We start from the raw sequence: 17,370 nt of genomic DNA on the forward strand, positions 1-17,370 counted from the left end.
CATCTCCAGGCAGAAGAGTAGCTTCAGTGACAGACTTTTGTCACTGTCTTGCTTCACTGACAGACTGGAGAGATCGTTCCTTCCCCACACTATGCGACTCTTCAATTCCACCTGGGCGAGTAAATGCTAACATTATTCAAAGTTATTGTCTGCTTTTACATGCATTTTTATTACTCTTTAATTTAATATTGTTTTTTGTATCAGTATACTGCTGTTGGATTATGTGAATTTTCCCTTGGGATTAATAAAGTAGGGGCAGCACGTGGCGCAGTGGTAGCGCTGCTACTTCGCAGTTAGGAGACCCGGGTTTGCTTCCCGGATCCTCCCTGCGTGGAGTTTGCATGTTCTCCCCGTGTCTGCGTGGGTTTCCTCCAGGCGCTCCGGTTTCCTCCCACAGTCCAAAGACATGCCGGTTAGGTGGATTGGCGATTCTAAAATTGGCCCGGGTGTGTTTGTGTGTGTCCTGCGGTGGGTTGGCACCCTGCCTGGGATTGGATTCCTGCTCTGTGCCCTGTGTTGGCTGGGATTGGCTCCAGCAGACCCCCGTGACCCTGTGTTCGGATTCAGCGGATTGGAAAATGGATGGATTAATAAACTATCTATCTATCTATCTATCTATCTATCTATCTATCTATCTATCTATCTATCTATCTATCTATCTATCTATCTATCTATCTATCTATCTATCCTTTTACATTCCAGCAGAGAAACTTAAGTTTGTGTAAATAATATGGATTCTGATTTTTCCATCTTAGAACATAAAACCAATATACTTACGTGGATTAAACTATTACAACAGCTCAGTAGCTTCAGTTTGTGTAAATCATGTTAATGATGATTTCTTTGTTTTAGAAAATAGCTTCATTAATTATAGAGAATGCCAAAATAGTTAAATCCCTTCCCAAAACTTGCACTACTATAATCATTAAATTTACTGTATATTCAGATAATAATTTACTAACAAGCACAATTAAGTACAACAAAAACAAAGATGGGAAGTATTAAAAAGCAAACTGAACCAAAAATAACAGGAGGAGGACATTTAAATAAAAATATAAGGGAAAAAACAACATTTGCCACTACAAAGTAATTTAGATTGAAACTTCTACTAAAACCAAGTAAAATTGAGCTAGGGAACAAAGTAACAAAAAGAACTGAGAAGAGTGAAAAAACACAGAAATCTTATTATACTTAACAAAACCTCTAATTGACACAAAGGAGAAAAACAAGAAGCATTCATCTAAACTATTTATCAGTTCCAAAAAAAGAGCCCCTAATACAGAAAACTATCAATCAAGTCAGGAAACCAGACATAAATAATTAAGGACCTGCTCGGCATGTACAGAGCTGGTTAAAACATACATCTATTGATGCACTTGAACACTTCATCAGTGATGTAACCTCGAGTCATTGGGTTCTTCAGGTCTTTCAACATCAGACACTCTTGCCCAGGTGACCCAACCAGAAGTGTTCAGTTCCCGGCTTCTGCATAATTAGCAAGTGTCCCCGGTTCACTCCTCTTCATTCACAACCATCTAAAGGCTTTCTTCTGCTGCCTTGGTTGTAACTGATGGTTTTTATCTTGCGCGTACTTGTGATGACTGTAAGCCTTAAACAGTGACTGGGCTGCAAAAACTCTGCAGCCCACCTCTATGGGCAAATCTCATGTATGCCACCCCTGTCTGCGGCATTCTTCCTCCAACTCAGTATACTTTTCTTTCTTACGCTCGTGGGCTTCCTCCATCCTCTCCTTCTATTGGGGGATTAGCACTTGCTTGGATGTTTCCGAAAACAAGACAATGTCTAGCCTCAAAGTGGTCTCTATGATGTTATCTGGAAATCGGAGCTGCTTCCCCAGATGTACCTTCATCTGCCAGTCTGGTGCTGTTATAAATGGGCCATAGTACTGCCCTTGGCTGATGTCTGGGCTTTTCTCCCACTTTGACAAAAGCAATTCTCTCCCTCAGGGGCCTTTTATAAACCCCTCAGATGACTGCTGCTCTAATTGCTGCAGCACCCTAATGTCCTGTTTAATTATGGGCCCCATCTCTTTTGTCTCTACATTACATTAAAAATATTTAATAACTGCAGAGGGAAGAGAGAAGGAAAAAAGAAAAAAAGGCAAAAATAGCTCAGGAATGGATCCGGGGGAGATGAATCAATGAGAAGCTGACACGTGGGTCCACAAACAGTTTTCATTTGTTAATATACTTGAACCTTCTGCCATTTACTTCTTACTACTTAAATCTGAGATTTGGGGAATTGTAAGGGCAGGTCTTGAGTCAAACATATTTCTTAATGCAGATGACATTGTGCTTTACATTATGGACCCACATTCATCAGGTATATATTAGAAAAATTCAACTAAACATTACAGTCAAAAATAAAATTAATAATCAGTTTACTTTAACATTTTCACAGCAGTTTACAAACGTGAGCCACAAGCATGCTGTGTTTTAAAGACTACTCAAATTTAACATTTTCAACCTGATAAAATGTGTGAAGCGAAGCCTAGTCAACTTGCCATGCATTCATTTCACATGTAAGATGGCAGGTCTGATTTAATGGTGCTTGATCATCCTTCTGCTCAAGGAAGAGCAGTCAACTTTTCATAGTTATTTGTGAATCTACCCAGTTCCAAGGCTGTTTGAGTAATCAAGAATGTAGATTCTCTAAGGCTTAAAAGAAAATGAAGGGTGAAATTCCTGCTTGTACTGAGTAAGAATGAAACAATAGAGATTTTAAATGAACAGTAATGGGAGATGAGATGTGGTCAAAAAAACAGGCAAGGACTGTAAACGAAAAATGCAGAACAATCAAACATCATGTGTTAAATGTAAACCAAAAACCACAGTCTTTAAAAACAGAAAATATTTACTCATGACCAGAAGTAGAGAGAACAGAATAAAGCAAGGCACGCCACAAAGAAATCCTAATACTGTATTTGATGCACCAGAACAGAATGTGCCAACTTTCATGCTGGTGCTCCAGATGACATCATTTGTCACATACTTCTGAGTGATTCTGGGAATGATCCCTGTGGCAATTGAAAAAAATAAATGGTGACGCCCAATTCATAACCAAAATGGTGTCATGATAAAGGTTATTTCTTTTTGAATATTGCATAAGGCAAGCAATAGATGCAAAAATCATATTCTTTAAGATTCAAAATCCCACATTCCATGCACCACATGTGCTCAGATCACCTAGGCAAGGCAAAAATATTCAAGAAAATAGCTTATTATAACAACGATCAGCTCCTTTATAGTTAAAGACATCAATTTTTAGCCTTGATGTGACCTAGGTAAATGCACACTGGAAGGAGGGATTGAGTCTATAAATAGAGGAAGAAAGAGAATGGTAAGAGGTAGAATAGAGAGTGTAATTTTGGGTACTTAGGGGTGTGAAAGTAGAAAAGCTATCCAATCAGAAAGACAAAGCAAGATTTCAAATTGGGAGGTTAACAGGGAAAGCAGAAAAAAACAGTTTATTATATACAGTACTTTTTGTTAATCTTTATTTATTCTTCCATTGTATGTGCATTGTCAATTAATAAAATCAGGCTTGATAAATTTGGTCTTTTGTTCCATTATTTCTAAGATAGTGTGTAAATGGAGCTCACTCTCCACTTACACTTTATTGCAAGTTTTATTTTGAATTCTGTATTTAAGTGAAAGGGAAGCTTGAGAATTGGCTGCCTATTACATCAACTCCTACATGAGAATATTTTCTGAGGCACTGCTGTAATATAACTTACATTCAGTAAGCCACAGTATGTTTATTCATATTGTAATAACTTTGCTGATAATTATATTGGAGCAGTGGGACTTAAATGGAGGAGTCATTTTAGAGATTTGGACTATCATTTCCACTGGAAAGCTGATTTCAATGCATGCTTGTTGAAGCAGGGACATGATTACTATCATTTTAAAAATGTCAAGAATAACTGCACCTGCTGCCCCTATTTTGAGTGTGCATGCTGCCTGCCTACATTCACTTGGAAATTGCCCATTGTGGACCCTCCCTCGACTCAGGCTACAATTTCTTTTTCAGCTGTGCTTGCCATTTCAGTGGGAAAGCAAGATCTACTTTAGCTTAGAAATCCCCTCCAGGCCCCTACTTAGAGGAACCTGTAATAATTGTACATGTCCAAATGGGCTGCATTAGTGTAATGTTAGCAATCGGGTGCAATAATCATTGACTCAATTGATCATTCAATGACTTAATCAATTTAGAACTGCTTTATTTGGTAAAGTTTCCACTGGCAACAAACTCATCAGGTAAGGCCTGATTTACTTATCCCTTGAAGCATTCTCTAACTCCCAAACAATTGTCATGAGCTTCCAGAACATCTAAGAGATACAATCATCTCCCTGGGGTCTACTGCAGGCCTTTTCTTAATTTGCCTACTTAGTACATGTTCTGCACAAGTTGCTTTGGTTGTATCATCCCTAGACAGCCTCACCATCTTAAATGACTCATTTTGACTCTTATGATCTCAGATTGTTGAGTTTGTGCAGTAAACTCATTTTGTTATGTTTGTGCTTAGTCACTTTTTAATCAATATTTAAACTATAGATGATCTTTGGGACTTAGAATTTTGTTACTTACTAGGGGGCTTCGCTTGCGCTACACATCAGCAACTTCGCCTCTCTGCCGCTCGCAAACAACAAAACTTTTAATTCTTACAGATAGGCCTCTTCATTGGGAAGAAACACTGCTTTTCCCTGATGGCAACATGATTTAGATGATCTACAAATCTCCAACTTAAAGTTTAATTCCGAACGATATATTCAATCTCTTTTTGCTGTTCCGTTATTTCGCTGAGTAATAATTTCTGTTTGTTTGCGCTAATGCAATCTTTACTATCATTTTTTGAGACTTTCGACATTTTTGTACATCCATTATCTCTAACCTGCTCTGCATATGTATCGTGCCAACGTTTTTGAATTCTTTACGACATTCTACTTTGTCATCTACTCTTTGTCTTTTATTTCCGGCCCTGGGCATGGTTAAATCTCTTGGCACAAAGTCTTGTCTTGCGGGACGTGAAAGTGTTTCTCTGAGAAAGTCACGTCTCGTCTCTCTTCCCAAGATTTTTTTATTATGTGTTGTTCAATGATAATGTTGGCATCTTGGTCTTATCAGGAATCCACTGGAGTGGTTTGCAGATGAGTGTAACGTGGTGAGGATAAGATTTTGCATCTCCAAATGCGACGTCATTGTCCACTTTTGGAAAAGGTGGTTGAGGTGCAAGTAGGAGTTTATTGTGAGGTCATTGAATGATTCAGAATCTAGAAGGTAGATTTTGGATATTTTACCACAGAGTGATGGTGAAATATGAGTTAATTATATGAAGAAATTTTCAATTTGCAAGGCCTTTCTTCATCTTCATCCTCACATATGTTTTCATTCGGTGGACAGTGACTGAAAGAATGAAATCACAAATAGAAGTGACTATGGGCTTACTCAGGATGCAGTGGAGGGATTATTCCTTTCATTTGGTCCTGGAAACTATTGCCAGGAATATTCTGGTCTCAGAATTTCAGCTTAACATATTGCCACCATTACCCATACCAAGAAAAGCAGAAACAAAATAGTAATTTTAACTACTTTGGAAATTGTGCTGTGACACTGATTATTACTATGATTATTATTACAAAAGGCTGAATACAAAATACTGATGGAATGAATTAATGAATCATCAAAACAGGGGCCTGTACATAAATTATTGTTTACTTAATTTTATATTTAATGTGAACACAAGTCCATATGTATTGCTATAGATCTGTCTATTTGCATTTATTAGAATGTACATCTGATTGAAAACATATTGGGATGTTTTAAGTAAAACAGTAAACATTTATGTTTGTGATGTTGTTTTCGGTTTAATCAGCCAAAAGGAAAAGAAATTATAATTGTTAGGCTTTGAATGACTGCCAAGAGTTGAGTTTCACCATTCCAATTTACGTCATCTAATATTTTTCTCAAATTATGTGGGATTGTTTCATCCATGATATTTAATTCTTTGAACAGGGGACAATTATCTTGCTTATTTCATCACATATTGGAATAAACCATAATACTTTGTAACCATAACAATAACCGTTTTACAGATATAGCATTAGTAAAGGCAAGCCTTTTTCTCCAAAATGTGAGACATGCATTAAATGTCAGTAGTGGCAGAATGGAGTTGGCAGGTTAGTCTTTATCATATATACAGTACATAATGCTATTTGTCTCCGAAACTGATTATTTAACCATTCAACAAGAGTCTCCTTTCAATGCCACTGCAAATTTCACCCCAGTTGTTTTTTATCTTAAAGTTGTGTAGCAGTAATCATACATTATTCATCAAGTGAGCACACATTTACACTGCCTGTCGATACAAGCATGGTGCCTCAGACTGTAAAGAGTGTTATTATAAGAAGGTGCTGTCACCTGAAAACATCTTCTTCTTGAGTTTCATAAGTGGGAAGCAAATTATATATAGAAAGGTTCAACTATAGTTAATGTAGATGATATTTTTCGTTTTCAAGACAATTGACACTTTCCACTGATTTATCAACTTCTCACCATAGAGAGCTGAATGTAAATGCTGCTCTATATTCTCAAGTGGATCCTGATTCATTCAGTGCTTCACAAAAACTATCATCTAGCATTTATATTGTAATTGTACTTTTTTTTAAGCAAGTTTCTGAATCCAAAAAAAAAGACGCTTTTTGATCATGTGCTATATCCAATATCAGCTTCACTTCAAATACCAAATGAAGAGAAAGAATTGTGTGCGGAGAGTGGTCAGTGCTGCTCTAATCTATCTGATTGTGTTGCTGGGCAACACTAATCATGTACAAATCTTGTTATGGAGGCTGAGGATGACAAGACTTGACTGAGATAAAAACAAACAAACAAAAAATAAGTGAAATAATTTATGTGCCACAGAGAATTCTTAGTAAAAAGATAACGAAAAGGGGATCTTAAGATGCTAGCACATGGTGTACCCCTATCAGATCCTGACACTGGTCTGAAAAAAGTACTGTAGTGTGGTTAGTGGCATTTTTAAAGAGCTTGTAATTGTGTAGGGTTATCTTACATCTTGTTTTCCTTGGAAATGTCCTCTTTTTATGTGTCTATCTGGGCATCTGAGCAAATTTTACAAAACTGTCAGTTTGTCTAGGTTTTTTACACCACTCCCATGAGACCTAATCCAGTTTAGTTTTTTTTTTATTCACTCCTTTTTTTTTTAAAGTATTACTTACCATATTATTCTTAATAAACATCAGATGAACCCACAACAGGGATGATGTAGATGAATGGTTCCAAAAAAACAATGTGCTGAGCACATTATGGAAGAACTTAAAGCTCACACACATTCTCCAACTGCAAGAGGGAATTTTTGTGCCCTCTTCTGTGGCTTGGGAAATATGGTAACCCTATATTAGTACGCTTTGCTTACCTGAATGTTCAAAAACTGAAGTGCCTGCCTGAAAAAACATGCTCCTTATTTTTCGAAAAAATTGAGGCAAACAAATAGGAGAAGAGGTAGCGCTGCTGCCTTGCGGTTAGTAGACCCAGGTTCGCTTCCCAGGTCCTCCCTGCATGGAGTTTGAATGTTCTCCCCGTGTCTGCGTGGGTTTCCTCCAGGTGCTCGGGTTTCCTCCCACAGTCCAAAGACATGCAGGTTAGGTGGATTGGTGATCCTAAATTGTGCTTGGTGTGTGTGTGTGTGTGTCCTGCGGTAGGCTGGCGCCCTGCCTGGGGTTTGTTTCCTGCCTTGCACCCTGTTTTGGCTGGGATTGGCTCCAGCAGACCCCTGTGGTTAGGATATAGCGGGTTGGATAATAGATGGATGGATGGAAATAGGAGAAGAAAGAAAATACACAAAGTCAACACCTGGCAAAATGCTAATAAACAAAACATTATAAACACTACACCAAGCTTTGGGTGTTCTTTATACCTTCGGTTGAGTTCTTCACAACACATTTCCTGTTATATTTGCATTTTTTGTTGAATTTTTGCATATTTAAAATTATAGATTTACTTATTTTGAGCTTCTTTCCAAGGATTTTGCGGATCAAGGAATTCAATATTTAACATTATCTTTCAATGATGTATGGGTAAGCTTTTATAAATTATTTTGGGCCATTTTCATCTACAACATCTTGTATGTTATGATCACTGTCATGTCTTATTATTTGCTGCCTGGTTGTTAGGGTTATGCTGTTAAAGGTCATGTTGTGAAGGGTTTAAAGGTCAGCCATTTGCTGTGTCAATCAGGGATTGCAAGTAACTGCTTTTTCCAAAGAACCTTTGCCAGTTACCTCCCTATTTTGTCTAAGTTTCTTTTACTCAGGCTTGGATCTCTTGACTTTGATTTTTGTTCCCACTATCGCTCTTACAAAAGAATATTTTTATTTTATAATTCTAACCCTGTTATTTGTTTCTGAGTTTGTCTCTTCTCCCAGTCCATCTCTTCCCTTACTGCTACCTCTGTACAATAACACTTTCATTCATCTCGGTGCTACATGCATCCAACTCCTCCCTTTATCTAACCAACCACACTGTTGCAATTTAATGATTGGTGTCAAAACCCCCCACACCCCCACTACTGGCACTCTCTATCAGAGATATGGGGGCCTCCCTTATCCTACTGTTAATGACTGTCCATCACTATTGACATTCACTATTGGTAATGAGAGAGCTATGAAAACTTGTCATTAAAAACCTCTAGCCAAGTTATGGAAATGTGACAGGATGAGCCGAAATATGACAACCACTGCTGCCAAACAGAGCTGTTAAGAGGCTGAAGTAAAGAGTCAGTAGCTGTGAACTTTGAGGAGCTGACTAATACTCCAGCTGAGGTACCTCTTTGCACCAATAAAAGCCATAAAGACGACCCTGAAAGCGTTAAACAAAAAAAGTGTGGGGGTGACAAAAAGCAAATGTTTTGTTGGTTGTATGGTATGGTTTAAGACATTTAGCATGTGCTAATTGCAATACTTCAGTTACATTAACTTGATGGAAATTACAAACTGTGTGTTATGTTGGTTTGAATACCTGGTTAGTTAGTAATTGTTAAATTCTCTACATTCAAACACATGTTACATAAAGAGGAAAGGTACAGATGTGAAGATGTGCATTAATTTCTACAACATAATAAGAATTCTGTTCTTGTCTATTAATTGATATTAAAATTGCAGCTTGTAATTCACACACTAATGTTCCAACTCACTACAGAAGGTAACAAAAAATATAACACTAAAGTCTCAAGCTACAGAACAAAGTAGAAAAGCACCTTACTAAGCACTGAGATAAAATGATGTCTGTCAGAAAATACCACAAATTCTTTGACAGAGCTGGCATCAACAGAAGGTAGAGCAAGCAAATCACTCCCACAGGGTATGGACAGGAGCAATGGGAGTTGCACACACTGTGTAGACTATGGTGCGTGATAGGCTGTGTCTGGGCAATACCTCCTAATGCAGTAAAGGGTGCATTATATTTTTAGAGGAAAATTCCAGTATCACTCTGTGCCTTTCTGTTTAACACTTACCAGAGACTTGCCAGCTGTTTCATATTCTGGAAAGGTACATAGACAGAGTAAGCCCTCCATGTAATAATTACAGATTCAGTCTTATTTTTGGCATACTCCTCATGAGGAACCATGGAAGGCTTGGAAAAGTCAAAAAATGTTAACTTGCACATAGGAGGGATTTAGCTTGCCGAGTCTACTGAAGTCCGAAATGAAGAGGTGAGAGTTGGTGAAAGGTCCATGGAGCAACTTAATATGCCTAACAATTGAAATGAATGAAAAATAATACAATTAACAAAGCCAGTGATAATAACTTGAAATCAGTAGTGTCCAAGGGATTATGCAAGTTTATCTGATTCCAAGTAAGCTTGGAAAATTCACTATCCAGTGTTTCTCAACCTTTAAGTATTTGCGACCCGAGTTTTCATAACAGTTTTAATCTCCCCACGTTTTTTTGAAAGGAGTCCACTAATACCAATTTGTTCTTTTTTAATTAATGATATATCATAGATGCATATTTTATTATACCTACTTAACTTTTATCGACATTTATCTAACTCTATATTTATTTTTCTAGTATCAGAATGTAGTTTAAGTTAATTTGTTTTGGTTTCAATAGATGTATTTTTCATATTTTTGATTCTTGCTTTCTTTTTTTCACATCTTCGCACCCCCCTTTTTGTTACTTTGCGCCCCACAGTTTGAGAACCACTACACTATGACCTGTTCACAGCATGACTCAGGACAGCATAAATGGCTCCCACATGGCCTAGACACCAGATGGAAGATCCCTTCCATCTTTGGTTCTGTCACCTTCTCGGAGGACAGCCAAATAGAAGGGCTTAAGAAAAAGAAAATCAGTTATTTTAAGTTTGCTTTGTGTATTATAAAATATGCCCTTGAATGATACATCGGAAAAAGTGGTTCAGAAGTTTAAATGCTTAGTATTTACACTTTATGTGTGGAAACATAGGTATAAATAATAAGTTTTGACATGATGCAGTTCCATAAAAAAAATCTCCTGATTTGTTTTATTTACTTTATTGTTACCTGTCATGATTTTTTATCTGAATACAAAATTCATCATGAAAAGAGAAAGCTGGATTGTATGGTATGGTATAAGTATGCCAAGTTACCAAGGAAACATGCATTGCACACAATACCAAAATTATGTTTTAGATAGTAGAACATGGTGGCTATTTTTTTTTTTTTTTTTTAGTTTTTATTGTTTAATAAAGCTACAAGTCTTGTAGGAAATATTTTCAAGACAAAGAACATACTATATGCCAGCAAATTATCCAAACCAATTTGACCTTTGAAGAAGCTCTTGAAGTGATTTTAATATTTATTTCACCTTGAATCATCAACAATATGTAAGATTCTTAAGTGATTATAATCAGCCATATCCCGGACTTGCTCAGAAAAATTGATTGTAGTGGAAACCCGAAGCCCGTTCAGGAACCTCAGGGTGAAAGGTAGGCTGTGGAACATACTCAACCACACACCAATACTCTATTATACCAGACAATTCATAGCTAACAAATAATATAACATTCATAATTTGGAGATGTAACGGGAAACCCCACACAGGCATATGGAGAATGTGCAAACTCCAAGGAGACAGTAATTGAGCTGTAATTGAAATGCTGTCCTCTGGAGCTAATAGGAAGCAACACTAACCAGTGCTCCAATATGGCATCCTTATGTTTTTACAGTCATGTCAGATTTTTATAGGCAGGCAAAAAAGTAAATAATCAATAAATACATTTTTAACGTTGAAAAAGTAGGAGACTAGGATCTATGCTGCTTGATCGCTTACAAATCTCACTATCTTGGTCTTTAGGATGAGTAGAATTACCCTTTTCTGATTACCTGATGAGTAAGGTTGCCTAACAAGGTTCAACAGAAAATCTCCTCATCTTTTGGTTGAAGCTACTGCATATCTAATATTATAAAGAAAAACTCCAATGATGGATGATGATGATTATGATGGATGCAAGTTCAAAACCTTCTGTCAAGCGAATAGACAACCTCCTGTTATAACAACTGTTTGAGAGATTCTGAAGCCTGTTCTCAAAGGGCCAGATACACTTACCTAACCACCTACCCAACTATATTGTCAGTAATAACCCCTGCATGTGCAACAGGATGCCAATAAGTGACCCTGTTGCAAAGTGTGAGAATAACATCATTTGCTTGTAGTCCAAAATCTGAATAGTCGTTCAGATTAGTGGAGTTTTTCCTTACTTTAGTTGGCTGGATTTTTACTTCTTAGCATTGGTGGTGGAGAAAATAGTGCCAATAAAAAGGTTACTGGAGTGCACTAGCCATAGAGGATGAGAGTTTGACACTTTTTAACAAAGTGTGAGTGTGCAAGTTTATGAATACCATTATTCAATTACAACCAAAATTCCACATAGTTACTTCGGCTACGTTTTCTCCAGTCAAGATTTGTCTTCTGATAGGAACAGCGGAAGTGTTCTCTCAGGAATAACCCATTGGTTCTGTCTGAGTTCCGAACATTTCAATCTTCTTTCTATTTTCCGGACCCTACAGCTGGTGGATCTCAAGTTTAATAGTGATAAGCTATGTCTAAAGAATGATAGTTGAAGTAAAGAACTATTACAGAACACAAAAATTATTAGAAGCACTAAATGGTGCACACATCCAGGGGATTCCTCTAAACGTTTGCTCCGTTTCACGGTCTAATTTTCAATAGCTGGAGACACGAGATGTACCAGTTCTTAAGAGCAGGCATTAGTATCTCCTTTTCCTCCTCTAAAATAACAATTGCATAGGTCAATAAGGAAACTCAGAAATATAAAGCATTCACTTACAAATACCAAAAACCAGCCTTTCTTCTATTCATCTCACCTGAGTAATGTAATGCATGGCTCTGGCAACATTGGGTGCAAGGCAGGACTCAACCCTGAAAAGTGAGGCAGTGCATTGTATGGCATACTCTTTGTGAACTAGAACCAGAGTACCCTGGGAAAAACCCATGCAGACAAGGAGAGAATGTAAAAATTCTAAAAAACCCCTGAACCTTATCCTGAAATTCTGGCTTCATGTTTGGATGAGCTTCCTCTTACTTGTAGGTTAATCCATTCAGTTCAAAGTGAATTGAAAAATCAAGGTAAAAAAATGCTAAGTTTAAGAAATGTTAAAGCATAAACATTTTGTAGTTATTGTAGTGGTGATTGACGTACTAGTTGATCCAGTATATTTGAAGAAATTCTTCTTCTGGCATGGATCTGGAGAAAATCGTTTAAACGGTATGCTAAAAATTTGTGGAAAACTTTCAAACACATTTAAACATAAATCCAAAATGTGCTGGCAAAATGAAACTGGAAAAGTGATTTTATGTAAATGTATTAATGTCTTAAAGGTAATTTCATTACATGTGGACTTATTTGTGAAGTCTATAATAAGTGAGCCTGCTCCCTTTAAGAATATTACCGAGAGTGTTATGTGGTTTCTACCTGATTGATGAGTTGATGGAAAGAGGAAGAAGCTGTGAGCGGGCAATTAAGGTAGCAAGTGAGTGAGAGAGAAATTGAGAGAGAGAGAGTCAGTGAGAGTGAGAGAGAGAGCTGTACTTTTATTGGTTCAGGAGAGGTGAATATATCCAATTGAATCTATTTGAAGAGCAGAGTGTTAATAAGTGTTAATTATATCCATCATTACATTAATTATATTGATAAGTAATACAGTTTTCATTCCAAAAGTACATACAACACTCTGAAAAGTAATGGTTCTTTAAATGGCACTTTATGGTTCTATACTGGTTAATCATTGAGCACTTGCTTGACAAAACACCATTTCATTCTGGGAAGAGTTCTTTGCATATGTTGTTTTTTTGTGCTTTGAAAACTATATATATAAAAAAACAGAACGATTTCATGTATTGTAGGCTTCTTAGCAGAACACTAACAGATTAAGAAAACCTGGATTTAGCCTGTGGCTGTGTTAATGTATGCAGCAAGAGTGCTTTTAAAATTAGAAGTCAATTGTGCTTCACAAACCTGTTATCATCTACTAATGATTATTTATGAAGCCTGTTACTTATCTAAATTAATAAAGGTTTTTTATAGGACCTTTACACTGAGGGGTCTTGTGGGAACCAAAAATGGTTCCCGTATGGCATCGCTCTGAAGAATCACTCTGGCACCCTTATGATTAAGAGTGAAGGACATGCTGGTGTCTACCTAAACTGCCAGATATTTGAGTTATATTGTGATATGGGGTTTGATACAAGATTATGTTCTGTTATTAGCAACTATTGCTTTCACAGTGTGTTATTAAAGGAATGAAATTAAGCCCCAAAGATAATATAATGTCAACAAAGCATGACTCTCCATTTTAGTTCTGTACTGTGGTAAAGCATGAATTTACATTTCTATTGCCTTTTGGACATTAGAATAACAAAAATAATAATTTAATAAAGAGGATGTGTATGTCCAGTCACCGTGACCTTCAATCTTTGGTGTTGTTTCAGAATTGGCATAGTTAAAGAAGAACCTATTATAAAGAAATGAACTGATGTGTTTTAACAATAAAAAGTAAATGGGACCTAAAATATAAATACATTGAAACAAATTAAAAACAGGAACAATTTAAACATTTATGTAAGATTTCACAGCTGGAATGAGTGCTCCTGTAAGAACCTTTAGTGACATTTTTTACAAGTATTTTATAACACCTCTGCATCACGGAAGTTTGAATTATAAGTATATATATAGTGGACTGTTATTCCAACCATTTTTCATGCTCTGTTAATCAAAATTTAACAAAGTAACTCTATTAAGAAAGCAGCATGAAACACTGAAGAACAACAACTAAGGCATCTGTAAGAGGCAAGTTTCCAGACATTCATTTTAAGCACACAGACAGCTGTTTCAGTGAGGTTCGATGGAAATGTAGTCTGCTATTGCCGTCTAGCCGTGAGTAACAACTGAATAATTAAATGAGTCAGTCAATCCTAACAAGCCAAGGGTGACCAAGAAGAAAACTGTGTCAGATTTGTTTCAATAAAAGTGACTTTCATGGCAAGTGAATTAGAACAGCTACTGCAGTGACAGTGACACGGGAATTCTCATGGCCTCTAATGTTTCGAAAAATGGGCCACATTATGTGATGCCATTTACTGATTAGAAGAGATGTTTCATTTAAATTGGCAAGGCTGTGAACTCTAACTGGAAAAAAGGCAATGTGAAATTGAATTTGTTGAATGATTCTCAATGTTAGTTCAGTAAAATTGGATGTAAAATTAAAATAAAAAAATGTGACAAATCTGCTAAAATCAAATATATTAATATTCTTGTAAGAAGCAATTTAAGTATATCTAGTATGTTTACCAGGTCATTTACTGTTAATTTGGGAGAACAAATGGCTTTTGAAATAGTTGTTATATCCTAACTTTATTTTCTGCATTTCTATGTATTACATACACATTAATTGTATAATCTTTAAGATATGGTGTTGACTGGTGTGATGTGGAAATGTTAACCTGTTTGCATGTGTGCAGTGTAAGTTATTTCGTTACTCTCTGTTGGCCAGGTATGAATGAGTGTGAGAGCAGACTTCTAACTACCTGTGACTCATACTGGAATGTGTTCATAAACTAAATTAATGAATGAATAATCCAGTGCTATATTTTATAGGCAACTATTTTTTTCTTACATTTTTTTAAGCCGATTTTTTACAAAACCTATACAAGATTAGATTCCAGACGAGGTTAGCCTTTTTCCTGTGTTTGGCAGCATGCCAAAAGAAATCCAATCTGAGAAGAGACAACTATTAATGTTAAACTGAATTTTTACAATTACACATATCATTTACTTAAAGCACCATTAACAAACTAGTTGTAAAAACTATAATCTATTCATACATGTTCTTTTAGGTATCCATTCCACACACACTAAAGGCTGAAGGTAAGTAGAGCAGAAGTTATTGAAAATAATCCTCCAGTAACACAAAAGTCTAGTGCAGGGTGTGAAGAATCACATTCTCACGTAGGATCTTTAAAAGAACCTGACATATCTGTCTAATGTGACAAAAAACTGGAGTGTCCTGGTAAAATTGGCATAAATATAGTGATATTATATGGGATCCACATAGAATACACCATATGCAAGATATTGCTTTCTACAGCATCAAGTCGTATAACAAATGAAACATTATCTTTACTTTTCTATTTTTTTTTTTACTATATTAGATTCTAAGCTATGTTAACCATTCATTAATTTTTCAAATATGCTTATTCCACTCCAGCACTTGATACTCAAAATCTGTTTCTAATAGCTGTCACAAAAAGCAGACATGAGTCATAAAAAGGTTTGGGGCAGCCACCCGTATAATATTCCCTGGCTGCAAATGGGTAAATTGCTAGCAATTATGTGCTCAGAATGGAGTCCAAAACAGAATTGATTAGGTTAGTCAAATAGGGCAGCTTTAAAGGCCAGAAAAGGAAGTGAAGTCATCGAGGAAGGAAGCAGAAGGGTCCTGTTCCATAGGTTTGGACCCGGACATGATGTCATCAAAAGGGCCAGAACAGGAAGTCTCTTCGATCATGGGTTCTTCGACGGAAGTGATGTCATCCAAGGGCCCGGAAACCAGAAGTGATGTCATTAGGACCAGGCGGAATTTCCAGTGAATGGTCTGTAGGATATTGAGAAAAAAAGGTCAGTGCACACCACCACCCCCTGGTCTGGTGTGGAATTACTCTCATTTAGATCCTTTAGCTGCCTCCCATGCGCACATGTATGACATGGCCTTCCAGTCAATGATCTGTATTTATATTATTATTATTATAATTACTACTATTATTAACAGAAACAACAACAATAATACATTTTATTTAATTGCACCTTTCAAAAAGCTTAAGGACACATTAATAGATAAAACCATAAAACATTACAATTAAGTAAATAAATAAAAAAAATATATAAAAAAATAAAAAATCAAACTATTTAAAAGAATAAAATATAAGGCACTGAGAAGGCAATTTTGAAAAGGTGAGTTTTAAGGTGTTTTTAAATGAAGAAACAGAATCAAGAGTACAGATATAATGAGGGAGACGAGTTCCAGAGCCGAGGAGCCCACATAACTGAAAGCCCAACCTCCCATGGAAGAGGGGCAAAGTGAATGGACAACAAGAAGGCCAGACGTAGAAAAACAAAGTTAACAAGTCTGTGTGTAATCTTTAAGAAGAGTTTTAAATAAGTGGGAGACAGACCATGGAGTCCTTTGCAAGTGAGGACAGTAATCTTACAGTCAATATGGTACTTAACTGGAAGCCAATGAAGTTTGTATTGAATAGGTGTAATGTGACTATGAGCCTTGGTTTGATTCAACAAGCATGCAGCAAACTACAGCTTGTCTGCAAGTTTAGTTGGGATACAAGACAATAATGCATTACAGTTGTCTAGCCTTGATGTGGCAAATGCTTGAATTAGTGTCTCAACTGTACAGTAGCTCAGTGATGGAAGACGTCTTCTATATTTTGAAGGTGATAAAAGATAGAGAGGGATTATTTGTTAATGTGAGGTTGAAAAATGAGAGTGCTGTCACAAACACCACCAAGACTGTTGACTTGAGGGTGAAAAGGAATAGGAGTGTTATTAGCAAAGTTAATAACATTTTCAAATTTTGAGAGGGTAGCTTCAGAGTCCACAAGGTGAATTTTAGACTTGGCACTACTAAACCTGATGATGTGATATTCAAATTTTAATATTATGGCGGCAGCTAATGAAAGAGGACAAAGAACAAGCCTGAGATGGTTCAATAGAAACATAAAGCTGGACATCATCAGTATAACAATGAAACTGAATATCATG

The sequence above is a fragment of the Polypterus senegalus genome, chromosome 3 (assembly GCF_016835505.1).
Source record: "Polypterus senegalus isolate Bchr_013 chromosome 3, ASM1683550v1, whole genome shotgun sequence".
Lineage (NCBI taxonomy): Eukaryota > Metazoa > Chordata > Cladistia > Polypteriformes > Polypteridae > Polypterus > Polypterus senegalus.